The following is a 16,669-nucleotide window of genomic DNA, read 5'->3' as shown; positions in this document are numbered from 1 at the left end:
ACATTGCCCTACACTTACTATACACATACTTCTTTCAAATCATGTTTCAACTCATACTTTTCTACTAAGTTTCTTTAGAAACCATCTTTCAGACCTATTTTCCGTTTTCACGGTTAATCTCGATGTTGTGATAACGTTAACCACGACGATTGCTCCTTTTCTATTAAGTGAAAACACATATATGCACACATATTACAGTATTTTACACACTAAGGGGTCCATTAGGATGTAGGGTGGATCGCCACCGCCCGCATGGCAGTGGCGATCTGCCCTACATCCTTCCCCGCCTGCCATCCATTTCCCCCAGCCATATTAGTATGGCGGGGGGACCCCCGGCAGACGGAAAGACCGTCTGCCGGTTATCCACCAGTCGACCAGTCGACCGGGCGGAAAAGGTGCACAATATGGTGGCGGTGTCTGCATGACACCGCCATACATATTTGGATGCAGGCGGAGGTTTGCTGTCAGGGGCCCATTGCGGGCCCCCAGGGTAGGGGGGGTGCACATCTACCCCCCTGCATTGTCATGGACATGGTGGCAGGCACCTTGCGGTGAGCACCACCCACCACAATGCTGGGAATGGAGGAGGCCACCGCCACGGTGGCGGTGGCATCCTAATTGCAGGTGCGGGACTGCCGCACCAATGGTGGCCAGTCCCAGCACCGCTAGGGTGGCGGGCAGACTAAAGTTCGCCCACCATCCTAATGGGCTCCTAAGGGTTTATTACTGTACACAAGGCCAACCCTCCAAAAGCAGCCAATCCCACTGTGCAAGGCCTTCGGTTGTTCACTGCAGAGGGTTTGCCACAGGGCCTCACCTGTAGCCATACCCTGTGGCCAACCCCCCCAAAGGCACCAGCCCCATGCTACACAGTGCCTTCAGCCATATGGGACAGGCGGTTGGCCACAGGGTCTAGCCACAACCCCCCACAGTCAGACAACCTAATGCAACGCAGGGCCTTTGGCTGTCAAAAGCGGGGGTGTCACGTGGCATAGGATTGGCCTTTGGGCACTGGCAACCACATCCCATGGGGCCAAATTCAATTAAAATAATTAAAAGGGGAGGGAGACATGCGGCCCTCCTCCCTGAGCCTTCTTGGGTCTTGGAGACCCCATCCCTCAGGGAAAATGTAATATAAAAAGGGAGGGGGCCACGTTGCCCTCCTCCCCAAGCCATATTAGTCCTCGGGAATCCCATCCCTCAGGACTATTTTTAGTTTAAAGTGGATGGAAGCAATGTGGTTCCCCTTCCTCAGCCTCATCTCAGCAGGCTCTGGTGACCCCACACCATATGCCCCCCCCCAAAAAAAAATTGATTTGTCTCCCTGGGCCTCGACCCACCTGGGGCAGGGTGGGTAAAAAAGAAGCATGCATTTTTTTTAAAGGTTTGCTGCAGATTCACAGATCCTCCACAAATTAGTTGCAACATAAAAAAAATGTTTTTGGCCCCCAGGCAATATCAACTGGAAACCCACCACCATGCCTAGAGTGTCAGTGTATCCCTACCCTGCCCCCTTATGTCTTTTTACATTTTTTTTAGGACTCGGACAAAGTCCCTAGTCTTAAGATGGCTGCCACCCCTTCCTGGTTGAGGAGGTGGCAGCCAAGCAGATCTCAGTTTGAGATCTGCCTGCTCTGTGGATCCTCTGGGGCATAATATATAAACTTTTCTTTAGCTTTAATTTCTCCAAACTACTGAGTGGATTTGCACCAAAACATAAAAAGCACTGTTTCTGGATGAATGTTGCCACATTTGGTCTAAATCCGTTCAGCGATGTAGCTGTGTTAAAGGTTCCTATGGAAAAATGAAAGGGCAAAATGCATTTTTGGAACCACCCTTTTCTCAGCCCCCACTTGACGGATCCCCTCAAAACTTCCTATGCACAAGCTAGTCAAATAGAAACTTTGGAAAGTTTCATGGGGATTCGTCATACAGGGCCACAGTTATTAGCAAAACAAAAAGTACATTTGGTATGAAAATACAATCCTAATTATAACTAACCAGTGATGACCACCAGTGGGTAATATATCTAGGCCAACCTTGCAAGACCGAAGGCCCTGCACAGTGTGGAGTTGACTACATTTACGGGGGTCAGCCACAGGGCCATGCACAGCATTGGGTTGGCTGCATGTGGTGTGTTGTCTGCAAGGTGGGGCGGTTAGATTTCTATATCATATTTAAATATTACTTTACGAAAGAAAAACTTTTAAAATTCAAAATTCAAGGAAAATATAAAGGTTAATGTAATGCTATAGTTAGGTGTGATAAGATCTATTTCTTTTTTTAAACTGAGATTAAAGTAATGTTATACTTAAGTGACTTTGTCAGTGACAGCAGTACCGTTTTAAACAAAAACAAAATCACAGACATTCACCAGTTATAGTTAAAAGACCCTATACTATACACTTCATGGTTAACCATGTTCATGTTTTTTATTTTTTTATGCAGATTTATATAGCGCGAACTCGACCTGAAGGTATTGGAGCGCTTTACATGAGCACCGGTTATGTTACACAAGGACACATTCAGGCACTGGGAGATTAAGTGATTTGCCCAGAATCACAGGATGTTGACGGGATCCCCGAGGCTTGAACCTTGGTTTCCAGCACCAAAGTCCGCAATCTAGCCTGCGGACCACATCCTGTTAACTGTGAACCACAGATGAATGGGTAACCTACCCTGCACACTGTGTTCAATCTGTATACAACTTTTCAGGGAAAGCCAACTTCCTCCAGATACTCAAGCCCAGTTACATGTACTACTACAGACACTCTTTACCTGTATCAATCCGCTGACAGTCACTTAACCTACATTGAGAAATAAAGTAGATATGAGTAGAAAAGTGGGTACTGTTAACAGCGTTTACTATATGGAGAGAGTTTACTCTGTACCACAGTGTTTGCAGGCGATGAAACTCCCAAGTCAGAAATGCACTACAGAATCTGAAAAAGTATCTACTAAGCACTAAGCACCTACAACAACACCCATGGAACACTCCTTTTGCACAGAGTTATTTGTGAAAAGGAAACATATTTACAAGATCATGAAAAGTCACACAGGGCGATTTTACATGGCCTTGTAAATATGGGAAAGCCCACTGTGCTGCCGGTGCATCACTAAAAGTGACGCATCTGTGGTGCAATGGACTTGTAAATACGCCCTTCTGTCTTCTATGGCTCGTTGCTTGTTTTAGTGTTGCTTTCAAGTACAGTTACAGTCAAAATTCTTGTTAGCAATAGTTTGGTGAAGGCATGCATGATTTCCAGAGCTTGTGTATTCTTGCCACTCCTCATAAAGGACAGCACTAAATTAAGTTTTTGTTGGCTTTCAGTTCTCCAATAGAGAATGACCTCACATGGGGACTGTCAGAAATTATATTGCACTCTGGTATTTAATTTTATAGATTGATGTAATTTCTTCATCTCCACCCAAAGCCTTACATTTGATTAACCGACTGCAGTACTTAACACTTAAAAGGAATCTCACGTCAATGCCACTAACATGTCATAATTTGCCTTTGTAAGAAATTGGGTTATTGACTGAGGGGGTGGAATCCATACTTTAGCAACAACCGCAATTCTTGTCAGGGTGAACTACAAAAGTCACTAAATTGACATGTGCTTAACCCTCTGGTAGCTTGGCACAAAAGCGATCACACATAACTTAGATGCACTGTGTTAGGTATTTATTCAGCACTAAAACAGTAATAAAGTGAAAACACAACACAACATGCCACAACAATTTAGAAAAATAGAGAAAATGTTAATGAATAAAATGACATCATAGCTAATTAAATCCAATCGGTAAAACCAGAGATATGGAATTCTAAAGTTTATAGTGAAATCTAGCGCCTAAAGATCAAAACGCCAACAATGGTATCTGGTCGTGTGAGATCGGTACAAAGTCAAAAGTTAAGGCGAACTGTGTTGGAGTGCATGTCCGATTCATGAGGTGGATTGGGCCCACTCTCAGCAGACCTTTGGACTTGAAAAATTTCTTGAAGAAAAGTTCTGGAGAAGGTAGAATTTAGTGGGGCAAGGCAGCAGTCTGTGTCCAAGGAGGCATCGTCGTCATCAAGGAGCCACTGGAGGAACTCTTGGTGACTGGAGGGATGGAAAAAGCTCTGAGTGGGAAAAGCTGTATGTCCAACCAGAGGAGGTCATTGATGTCTATGGGAAGTCTGTCATTGTCGAGCCCGGTGAAGAATATTAACTTCTGATTTAGCCAACTTTTTGGAAGTTGAAAACCTCCATTTGAATGACGCTGCATGCAGTAGCTGAAAAGGACTTCATGAGAGCAGTTGCTCGGAGGTCCAGCTGAATTGGATTTGCTGTTGCGAAGAAGAACAAAGAGGGAGCTACCACAATGTCAGGCTGAATGGCAATGCACTTTGGACGATCAGCTTTCCAGCTGCAGGGCCTGGTCTTCTGTCGGTTCTTCTGGCACTTTTGGCTGAAAATGTTTCTAAGTCCCAACTTTTAGTGTTAGACAGCAGCAGCACCTCTAAAACCCCTATCAAGGGTCCAGGACCTGAGGGGCACCATTTAGAAGGTTAGGATTTACTCCAGCAGAGGCTAGGTGAAGGGTGCATGGTCTCAGGAGGTTGGTATGTCTACGAAACTCACAAGGGAGGTCAGCCAAATAGCCCTTGGAGTCGCTATGGAAGTTCTGGATTCGGGCTGCAAGTCAGGCCTCTTGCAGCAGGGAAGTTCTCTGGGGAGCAAGGCAAGCTTCAAGCAGCCGGGCAGTTCTCTGGTAGCCACAAAGCAGACATCTGGAGAACAAATCAGGTCTCAAGCAGCAGGGCAGTCGTCTGGTGGTCCAGGCAGTCCATCTGAAGTCTTCCACAGGTCCAGAAGTGTATTAAAGTGTTGTTCTGAGGGTTTAATATTTATCCAAGGTGGTAGACCTTGGAATGGGAGAACACCTTGGCTATCCCCACATCTGTTTCTGGAAAGTTCCTACCTTCCCTTGCCAAGGATCAAAGAAGTCAGTGGTGACATAAGCTAGTGCAAATTCCTTTGTGCGTGCACTGGAGGCAGCATTTTGAAATGTAAGAGGGGCAGGGAACAGCTCTGCCCCAACTATCCTGGCAGAATGGCCCATCCTGCCAACACTTTGTCTCACTGTTTGGGAGGAATATGCACAGGCCAACAGCTAGCATGGTCATGTGACCCAGACCCCTGGCAGCAGGCACTAAATGGTTAGGTAAGGAAGATGTAAGCTCACTAAGAGTATGTCTCAAAATGATGAAATTAAGAGGGGGAGAGGAAAATCCCTGGATGTGGTGTAGTGAAGGTGACCGGTACACAGAGTATGCCCTGTTCAAGGGAGGAGACCTCTTTTAGGACAAGAACTCTCACTCGCCTGAAGGTGACATGCTTCATCATAGGGTTCCTTCTTCACACCAGGGCCGCAAGTTCACTGGTGTGGACTACAACTCTTCTGGGCTGGAAGAGGAACTGAGGTGTTTTAAGGAGGAGACCAAAATGCAAGGGTGGTGAGGGGCAGAGTGCAGAGGCGGAAGGTTAAAACTCTAAACAGGAGGCCAAATGTATTTTATTCTGCGATCTCTTGGGACAGGATTAAAAGGAGTTATCAGAAAATATACCCCGACAGTAGGTCAACATGTTTCTGCCCTTTGGTGAACCCAACAGGGTTTCAGGATCGCTTTCAGGACCAATTGATTAGTCACTCTATAAAAAAGCATATATATGTATAAGTGTATGTAAATATACAGGCCACCATGTTTTTATTAGCCTGTGCATTTGAGGGATGGCCAAAAAATGTGCAGGAGAATGGGTCTACAGTCTCCTCTGAAATACATCATCCAAAACAAAACACAGTGAGGCCATAAATCTTGTGTTACTGTGTCCTATTGGTTACATAGAAAAAGGTCTCCAAATCAAAAGGAAAACACATTTTGTGGAAGCAATGAATTAAAAGTATAAATTAGGTGGTCTTACCTAATAGGTGATGTGTAAAACCACTCTCCACCCTCATGGATAGAGTCAAGGAGTGTTTCTATTTGGGAATGGAATGTTAAAATAAAATAAAGAGGAGGGCGTTCCCAGATCTTGCCAGGATAGCAACAAAGCGTGTGCCTCTTCAGGAATGGTGTACTGGAAGCAAGGGGCGCGCACTACCAAATATAAGGAAACCAACTTAGTATGTGCCCAAATGCAATCATGGCCGCAAGTGCAGCCAAATATGTAACAGGTCCTCTGAGGACTGGGGCGGCTCTCGCGCTATGTGGGCCAATCAACATGTTAGGAAAAACATGTGATCTAGAGAGAAAAAAATGCCAATGGTATTTTCAGAATTGATACTTAAAATCTGACTTTACCATTGATAAGGATCTTAAATTACAAAGGGCGACTGGAAGTCCAGTGGCAACTGGACTTCAGCCAGACTAGAGAGGACTTTTTTGTACGTCGACCCTTCAACCAGGACCCCCTCACCACCTTTGTGGACTGAAGAATGCCTGCAGGAAGACTCCCATCAACTGCATCACATCCACATCATCCTTGGAGCACCTTTAGTGTCCTTCATCCCTTGCATCAAGACCACTCCATAGGAATCCATTGCAACTTGGATAAAGTGCCTGGAACTGCTGAAAGACTAGTTCTTCTGTGAAGGTAACAGTTCTTGAGGACCTTGCTGGTTCCCCTGACTAGCTCCCTACCGGACTTGCTCGCCCCAAGTACTTCTAACTGACCACATTGATACTTACCTAGGTTTTACTGGGAAAAGTTTCTAATGGGCTTGTTTGCAGTTGAGTAAAATTAATTTGTGTTGGGCCTGTCCCTTTTTGCATGATTATCCCCCAAATGTTTACCTTCTTTCTCCTATTTTTCTTAGCCTTCTTTGTGTTGGCTTTAGGACTCCAGGCACTTTACCACTGCTAAAAAGTGCTAAAGTGCATGTGCTCTCCCCCCTAAAACATGGTATCCTATATACCCAGGACCTGTAAATTAAATGCTACTAGTGGGCCTGCAGCACTGCATGTGCCACCCACTGGCATAGCCTTCCCAACCTGTCTAAGGCCTGCCACTGCAGGACCTGTGTTTGCAGTTCACTGCTACTTTGACCTGGCATTTAAAACTACTTGCCAAGCCTTTTAACTCCCATTTTACGACATGAAAGTCACCACTAAGGAAGGCCCTAGGTAGCCCTATGGGCAGGGTGCTGTGTAAGTAAAAGGCAGGACACGTGCCTTTTGTGTGGCATGTCCTGGTGGTGGCAAACAGCCTATTTTGTTTCTGACTACTGTGAGTCCTACTCCTCTTGAAGGTTAGCATTGGGAATTCACTTATGTTTGTTCAAGTGGAAATGGCACTTTTAGAAAGTGATATAAAAGCAACAATAGTTCAGGGAATAATTAGAAAGAAAAACAATTGTAACACTTAATGGCCTAACAAATGAAGAACCATTAGAATAACACAAAATAATGAAGTACCCACAAATGTTTGTCAAGAAACTTGTCAATAAACAAATACAAAATACACAAGTACACAATGATACACTAGTGCTCACAAAGTTACACAAACATATACAGTTGAAGAAATACAAACTTAAGTGTAAGCAAAAAAACAATGGCATTGGACAAAATACAAAAACAAGTTTGTCAGATGACAAACACAAAACCCAATACATGCTTCCTCTTGATTTTTTGCCAAGGAAGGTGTTGACTGTATTTCAACCTTGCTAATTATCATGTCATCATCAAGACATATTCAAACGTAGAGAGCAACCATCAAATATTCACTCGATACTGATTCACTCTCAGACAAGAGATCAATGAGAGTCTTACAAATGAATCAATCCAACTATAATTGGCGAAAGACAAACCCAGCATAGCGTGGCTTGGAGGGGTCCAAGGGAAATATATCCAAGTCCCTACCCAGCTTAAAGTTCCTCACACATAGGGCTGATTCACCCCCTCCTGATGTCTTGGGCCAGGGGTGAGATTGAAAGGGATTGTTGTGCACTTCTAAGGTTTCTTTTGAAGTCACCTCTTGTACAACTACACATTTTGGTATAAGTCCTGGACCTCTGACACCCCCAAACTGGTTCACTTTATGGTCCTGAGGAGACTCTACAACTAAGAGGAGCTGTGCTGCCTGGAGGGACTGCCACCTTGTCACTTGCTTTGCTGTGTTAGTCTGATGCATGCTGTTTGCTGTGCTGCCAGGAGGGACTGCCACTTTGCCCTGTGCTCTGCTGTGTTGACCTTCTGTGTGCTATCTCTGCAGTGAGGGATCACAGGAGTTGCTGTCTACAACCTAGAATTTCCAAGAACTACAAGGGCTTGTCTTGCCCCCTGTTTAGATGTCGCAGTGCCATAAAAGATTTCACTAGGATTAACCCCCTCTTTCAATGAGGCCCGTTCTGTGAGAATAGGGCCCACTTTGTGAGGATCATGCCTTTGGGACTGGGAGAGCCTGCATTACCCGATTGTCAGCTGGGGTCAGCGCGGCGTGGCGTAAGTGCCCCACTAAGATGATCAAGGTCTTTATGACTGAGGGACCAGGCGCTGCCCGATCGTCAGATGGGGTCAGTGCAGCATGAAACGAGTGCCCCGCGCTGTAAGGATCAATGTCTTCAGAGCCAAGCACAGCACGTTGTCACGTTGTATCCGTTGCACCAGATGACCCTGCTCTTCGAGGGTCAAGCACAGAGGAGTCCTGAGGGATGGCTGCGCAGCACAGTGTCTCCATCTGCCTACAGTTCCTGGCTCGAGGTGTTGCTGGAGCAAACAAAACACGATGGCATCAGCCCACATTTCCCTGCTTGAGGCGTTACGAAAGCTACAGCGTCACCTAATCTCCTTTGGCAGCGTGTTCTCCTCACACAGAGGATGGTGCTGTACAGGAAGGGTCCCAGCAGCCCTGGTGACAGTACAGTACTCAAACTTGTAAGTGGCTGAGATTGTTAGGTGCACCAGTCCGGGGGAATCATAATCAGTTTTGCGCACAGAGGCTTTTTAAGCATTTCTAGCCTCAAGAACTCTGAATACCTTGCATATATCCTTAAATTGTCTTGTGGCATTCCTGTCTCCGCGAGGCCAATTTGAAGTCTCCTTGGATCCTGAGGCTGAAACAGCTACGGGGAGGGACTGGCGGTATTGTTAGAAATTACTTTATTACCAATAATAGGAGCGCAGGTGCTTCTGTGCCCTGCATGGGGATACTCAGTGACCATATAATGTTTAATAGGAGTGCAGGTGCGCTGTACCCTATGTGCTTCTGGTGAGATTGTGTGATCTAAGTAGTTATGGTGATATTGGGTAATTCAGGCACCTTTCCCCTAAGTTAACTGCTGCATTTCATGCCCTACTGTACTGATGTATGTCGTTTTGATTCTTGCATTGTCAGGATAGTAAGCACAATCTCAGGATTTGCATAATATGCACAGTATGTATGACTTATGTTGCTTTTGGGTCTTGTGCTATGTAAAATATAATGCATTTTTACAGATTCCTGTGTGGAGTCTTTTTTGTGGTGTATTCATTGTGTTTCTGAGGGAGTGTGTTGCGCAAACGCGTTACACATTGCTGCTAATGGGGGGGTGGGACGCCTTGCTGCTTTTGTTTCTGCCCGTTTGGAATCGCCTGTTGCCAGCCTACTTCTTGCGGAACCCGCTCCGCGGGTCCCGCTGCGTGAGAAGTGTTGACCGCAGCGCCTTGAAGGGGACACCGAGGGAAGTACTTGCACGGGGCTGCGAGCGAGTGCGTGAGCTCCTTGGGACTGCATTTCCCAGGAGCACCCGCCAGCCCTGATCAGCTACACCTGGGCCGCTCTCCCCGACCCCTCCTACCCTTCCACCGAGCCCTTATCATCTGCTCTCGCTGAGACGGCGAGTGGGACGCCTTGCTGCTTTTGTTTCTGCCCGTTTGGAATCGCCTGTTGCCAGCCTACTTCTTGCGGAACCCGCTCCGCGGGTCCCGCTGTGTGAGGAGTGTTGACCGCAGCGCCTTGAAGGGGACACCGAGGGAAGTACTTGCACGGGGCTGCGAGCGAGTGCGTGAGCTCCTTGGGACTGCATTTCCCAGGAGCACCCGCCAGCCCTGATCAGCTACACCTGGGCCGCTCTCCCCGACCCCTCCTACCCTTCCACCGAGCCCTTATCATCTGCTCTCGCTGAGACGGCGAGCGGGACGCCTTGCTGCTTTTGTTTCTGCCCGTTTGGAATCGCCTGTTGCCAGCCTACTTCTTGCGGAACCCGCTCCGCGGGTCCCGCTGTGTGAGGAGTGTTGACCGCAGCGCCTTGAAGGGGACACCGAGGGAAGTACTTGCACGGGGCTGCGAGCGAGTGCGTGAGCTCCTTGGGACTGCATTTCCCAGGAGCACCCACCAGCCCTGATCAGCTACACCTGGGCCGCTCTCCCCGACCCCTCCTACCCTTCCACCGAGCCCTTATCATCTGCTCTCGCTGAGACGGCGAGTGGGACGCCTTGCTGCTTTTGTTTCTGCCCGTTTGGAATCGCCTGTTGCCAGCCTACTTCTTGCGGAACCCGCTCCGCGGGTCCCGCTGCGTGAGGAGTGTTGACCGCAGCGCCTTGAAGGGGACACCGAGGGAAGTACTTGCACGGGGCTGCGAGCGAGTGCGTGAGCTCCTTGGGACTGCATTTCCCAGGAGCACCCGCCAGCCCTGATCAGCTACACCTGGGCCGCTCTCCCCGACCCCTCCTACCCTTCCACCGAGCCCTTATCATCTGCTCTCGCTGAGACGGCGAGTGGGACGCCTTGCTGCTTTTGTTTCTGCCCGTTTGGAATCGCCTGTTGCCAGCCTACTTCTTGCGGAACCCGCTCCGCGGGTCCCGCTGCGTGAGGAGTGTTGACCGCAGCGCCTTGAAGGGGACACCGAGGGAAGTACTTGCACGGGGCTGCGAGCGAGTGCGTGAGCTCCTTGGGACTGCATTTCCCAGGAGCACCCGCCAGCCCTGATCAGCTACACCTGGGCCGCTCTCCCCGACCCCTCCTACCTCTTCCACCTATTGTGTTCAGACTCCTTATTAAGCCACAAGTACTCCCGCAGCGCGGGAGAGCGCGCGGGAGAAGCCCGGGACAAGGGCGGGACCGTCTGTGGCCGTCCGGGGCCGAAGGAGGCCGGGCTGGGCCACCCCCCTTACCAGTGACATACAGTATCACCTCCAGTAAGTGGCTTAGGAAAGTTGGATTTGTTTAGTGTTTAACATGGCAACGTCTACATCAACAAACTCTGTAAATAGCCATCAAATAACTCCTCTTGTAGAGTCTGGTCCACTGGCAATTGGCCCCCTAGATAAATTTTTCTTTAATCGTTCACTGGTAATAGACAAAGAGTTGACCTTGGCAGAGAAGCGCGCAGAGCGTAGGCTGTCAATCGAAATACTTAAGAATTCAACGGATAAGTTTTCAAATCTAGCTTACCCCACCCTGGTAACTCCTCTGTCATCAGTGAACTTGCCAGTTGTAAACAACCATTTTGAGGTCCAGGCCCAAAAACCAAACAAGGATGTTGTGATAGAACTAAATAATCCTTGTGGCGGCAAAATCCTACCAGCACCGCTCACTGATTCTGGCGCCCAGGTTACATTGGCCCAACCCAAAATCGGGTCCAAACGGAAACGACCAGCATCTGTAAGAAAATGTAAAAGGGTGGTCAAACCCCCTCAAAAACTCAGGAAGTTACATAAACTCGTGAACACAGGAGAGGTAGCTACTAACGAAACTCAAAGCACAGAAAGTGTTACACCTACTAATCTTGTCTCCTTGAACAGCCAGGACGGAGATGACAATCCTTGTACCGACTCCACTGTACCATGTAAAGATAAGGAGCAATCACTTGTAACTGTTCTCCCTGAACTGGAAAAATTGTTTAGATCACTACTCACCCCCATTGAGGATAGAATTGCAAAGCTTGTAGATAGGCTAAACCATTTTGAACAGACTACCTTAGACAATTTTTATTCCACAAAATCACTGATTAAAGCGAATAGGGTGGAAGTAAGCACAAACTCTCAGGTCCTAAACAACCCTGTTATTCAGGATAAGGGAAGAAATCCCCGAAATAGCTCTCCTTTACCTCCCAAACTGAGCAAACCTACAGTTAAAGCCATTACAAAATCCTCAGACAGAACAGAGAGAGCAAACGTTGGCCCTGATTTACCTCAGTCGACCATAATACACCCTACACAGCCCACAATCCCCCCGACACAAAATCCACCAATCGCAACGAGTGCTGAGGCTACAGTGCGTCACCAAGCGGGAATAGTACCAACAAACGCAAACGTAACTAATAGTACGCAGAAAGCTCAGAATATTCCGGTGGGAGGGAATAGGGCTAACACAGGTTTGTTGGTAGGTAAAACTTCAGTACCGTCCCAAATAAATAACAAACAACAGGCGCTGAAGCCTGTCCCCCAATATGTCCCCCAAGTTCCCAAATCTATCCCACCGCCCGTGGCAAAACAACCCTACAGAAAACCACCAATTAATCTCACCCCAGACTCCTTTCCCTATGTAGCAGTTCTTATAAACGTCCCACCATTACCCCCAGGACAGAGAGAAACTTTCCAGATGCTCAAAAATAAGATCATGCACTGGCTAAAGGAAAACCGTCCTCTGCCTGGTGACATCGACGGGCTAATCATAGGGGTAAGGAGAATAGATTGGATGGGATATACATCGAAAACCTTGGGTGGGGATTGCATAGTGGTCAATTTCCAAGACCCAAGGGTGGCGGGATGGATAACAAGGCAGGGATGGGGAACAAATAAGGGAGGTATCGGAATTGTAGACCTTACCTTTTTTTACCCCCGACCGACTAGTGTAACGACTAGTTTACTCAATGAACCCCTTATTCCCCCTACTGTATCATGGCCAGTCAATCCCTTACCACCTCCTTCTGTAGGTTATAATCATACCACTTACACATATTACAACCCTCATGTAGGATGGCAGGAGCCGGGATGGGGATATTGACAAACCAGTACTGACAGTTTAGGAGGGAACACTAACGAGCCAGAAGGGCAATGTGATGTTCATGGTAATACAACTGTTACAAACGTATTGGTCAATTACATCGAGACGGGGGGTTTGGTCGAAGAAGGTGGTTTTAGACTGGGAACCCTAAATACAAATGCCAAGATAACATACCCAGCCAATACGACAGTGGATCCGACAGATGACCAAGAAAGGCAGACTAATTCTACTGAAAGCCCTATGTTAGCCCAAGTATTTCCATTGACTAACACCCGAGAAGGGCTAGATGCTAGCATTGGTACGCTTTTATCTTGGAATGTCGCTGGGCTGGCAAGTAAATTGGATTCCCAATCCTGGGTGGATTTTATAAGTGGGTATGACATCTGTTGCTTCCAAGAAACCTGGGCTTGTGATCCCCTTTTCTGTCTTGGTTATTTGAACTATTGTATACCAGCGTCAAAAGGGGGAAGAGGGCGGCCCAAGGGAGGCTTAACTGTTTGGGTTAGACAGGACCTGCAGGTCAACATCAAAATGTTGGACCTGGGAAATTGTGATTTGCAATTATTAAGAATCTCCGTAGCAAAGGGTCAACTAATAGATTTGTACAATGTCTACGTGAGAGGTAGCAACGTAACCAATTTACCCACCATTGAGCTGTTGTCTACTGCCATTGAGACCAAGTCCCAGGAAAGTGTAACGATAATTGTAGGGGACCTCAACAGGACTTTTGAACCTCTGGACTGTACAAATGACCTCTTGGAGAGCGAAGAGGACAATCTCTGGGGAGTACCACCTCTATGCCTAAAACCTGTAAGGAGATGGACAAAAGAGATCTTATCACTGAATGGAATTTGTATGGAACATGGCTTAAGAGCACTGAACGGGAGGACACCTGGGGACAAGGAGGGCAGCTACACTTTTGACAATGGCATCAACAGGAGCCGAATCGATTACATTTTGTGCAGTCTCCAACTGTGGAAAGGGGTTGTTGACATGACAGTTAGGCCCCGGGTTGAAAGTGACCACAACCCCCTCTGTGTGACTCATAGGTGGTGGAATACTGGTGCGGGCAACCCTCTAGTGATATACGATGAAACCCCTGTTATGAGTAATGATGAACGCAGGTTAAAATGGCCCAAGGTACTGGCAAACGAGGCCACTATGACTTACATCAATAATGCTGTTGACTGTGCAATTTCCGCGATGGAAACAGCGGTTCCAGTGGTTCCAGGGGATAGTGGAATCACCGAAATCCACAATAAGTTATTCTCCCTCCTGAAACCATGCTTCTTCATTAAAAAAAGGAAAGGGAAGAAATCTAAAGAAGTGGGAAGGTGGTTTGATAGTCATTGTAGATCAGCACGATTAGCCCTGGGACAAGCCATAAGGAACAGGGACCGCGCCGCTGTGACAAAGAATAGGGAACTGTACAAGATGGCCATCTATCGTGCAAAAAAGAATTGGGATGAAGGCCACTGGGCCGAACTAAAAGAGGCCTCTGATAGTAAAGACTCCAGGGCATTCTGGAAAATCATCAAGTGGGGTAGCGGAGCCGGTCCTGCGAAGCCAGACAACAATGTAGCAGAGGAAGCTTGGGTTGATTACTTCAGACCTCAGTACGCGGAAGTTAACCATCCTGTGGCAGCTGATAGTATAACACCGGTTTATGCAACCGACGATTTGTTCTCCCTTAGAGAAGTGGAAATTGCCATTGGTTCCGCGAAATGTGGGAGGGCGCCAGGTCCAGATGGCATTCCACCTGATATTTTTAAACACGATATGACCAGATGGGCGAGATATACCCTCCTTGTAGCGAATGCCCTAGCCAAGGGGGAAGTGGTCCCAGACCTCTGGAAAGGCGCAACCATTATCCCCATCCACAAGAAGGGAGATCGTTCACTGCCTGCAAACTATAGGCCCATAAGCTTAATAGCCACCTTACAGAAAGTAGTTGGGAGAATGGTAACAAACCAGCTTATGGACTGGGTTGAAGACAACAACGCCCTTTCTCCATACCAAGCGGGATTCAGGCGAGCAACCAGTACCATCGATCAGGTCTTCCGCTTTACCATATTAAGGTGGAAGACCGTTGTACTGGGAAGGGGCTGCCTGTACGTCGCGTTCGTCGACCTGCGGACGGCGTTCGACCTAGTCCCCCGGTTTAAGTTATGGTTGGTTTTGCAAAAGTTGGGGATCCCTGCTGATCTGCTAACATTAATTATGCGACTGCACGAATCCAACTTCGCTAGAGTCCAGTGGGGTGGAAGTGGAGAGACAACAGAGGATTTCCCAGTGGAAAGGGGTGTTCGACAGGGCTGTTCCATGGCCCCTTTACTTTTCTCGTTATTTATTAACGGAATCGTTGAGAGGATGCTGAAGGCTAGTGTTGATGCCCCATCGTTAGCGGACACCAGGGTTCCGATCCTGATGTTCGCTGACGACACTCTTATCTTGTCTAAGACCCCCATGGGGCTGCAACGTGCATTAAACATTTTTGATGCTTTTTGCACTGAGCATGGGCTAGAGGTAAATGTGGGAAAAACAAAACTATTGGCTTTTTCCCCCGGACGCAGGAACTACCCCAAGGTAACCTTAAACAGCAGTAGGTTAGACATTGTCAAAGAATTTACGTACCTGGGTGTACAGATCGCAGAGGGCATTGGCTGGACGCATCATGTAGATAAAGTGGTCTTAAAGCACCAGCAGCTTTCTGGTGCTTTAAGGGGGGAACACCGCAAATCCAAAACAAAACCCATAAAACCCGCATTAATAGTGTATGACGCGAAGGTTTTGGGTGCCACATTATATGGCGCGGAGCTATGGGCCTGGGATGGTTTAGCGGCTCTTCAGACTTCAGAGAACAAGTTTATGCGAGGGATTACAAGACTCCCACAGAGTACCCCCTTAACCCCACTGTTTTTGGAGTTAGGTAGACGCACCATTGTAGATAGAGCCCGATTGCGCCCAGTCCTTTACTGGAGACGTCTCTGGACGACTCCAGAAATAAGACAATATGCGGAGGGTTTTCAATGGATTATCAAGGAAGATACCTTCCATAAGATAAAATGGCTAAAACATCTGAAGTCCATGTTAGTAAACTTAGGGTTTTCAAATCTTTGGAATAACCCTGAGGGAGAGATCTTCCCTAGCAAAGAAGCCCTTAAAGAACAATACTGGGATTGGGTTGGCGGTAAGATGCTGAATGACACCAGGGCCGACTCTATGACTGGTCGCTTCCTGGAGATAAAATTTTTTCCTGCCCTGGAAAATTACTGGGACAACATCACGGTACCAATGGACAGGAAACTTGTATTTCAGCTAAGATCAGGATCTATCCCCCTCAAGAAACTGACATCTGGCTGGCACAGACCCACCAATAACTTATGTCCAGCATGCGAAAATGCCGAGGAGAGCATAGGCCATTTTCTTTTCGTATGTCACGCTTATGTGAATCCGAGGAGAAAATGGCTCTCGCCGGTATGCAAAAACTTGGGGACACGAGACAGCACAGTGGCTCTAAGAATCCTACGTACAACAACTCAGGATTCGATAGTCATAGGGGTAGCTAAATACCTGGGTTGGGCATGGGCAATTAGAAGACGGTCCCTGGGGACAAGCAGGTAACAAGGTATTCCTCTCAACAATGATTAATGTAATACTATTTGTAAATATGGTTTTTATATGCAAATGTTGTATGAGCT

This window comes from Triturus cristatus, chromosome 5_2 (assembly GCF_964204655.1).
Source record: "Triturus cristatus chromosome 5_2, aTriCri1.1, whole genome shotgun sequence".
NCBI lineage: Eukaryota > Metazoa > Chordata > Amphibia > Caudata > Salamandridae > Triturus > Triturus cristatus.
This window is presented reverse-complemented; position numbering follows the sequence as displayed.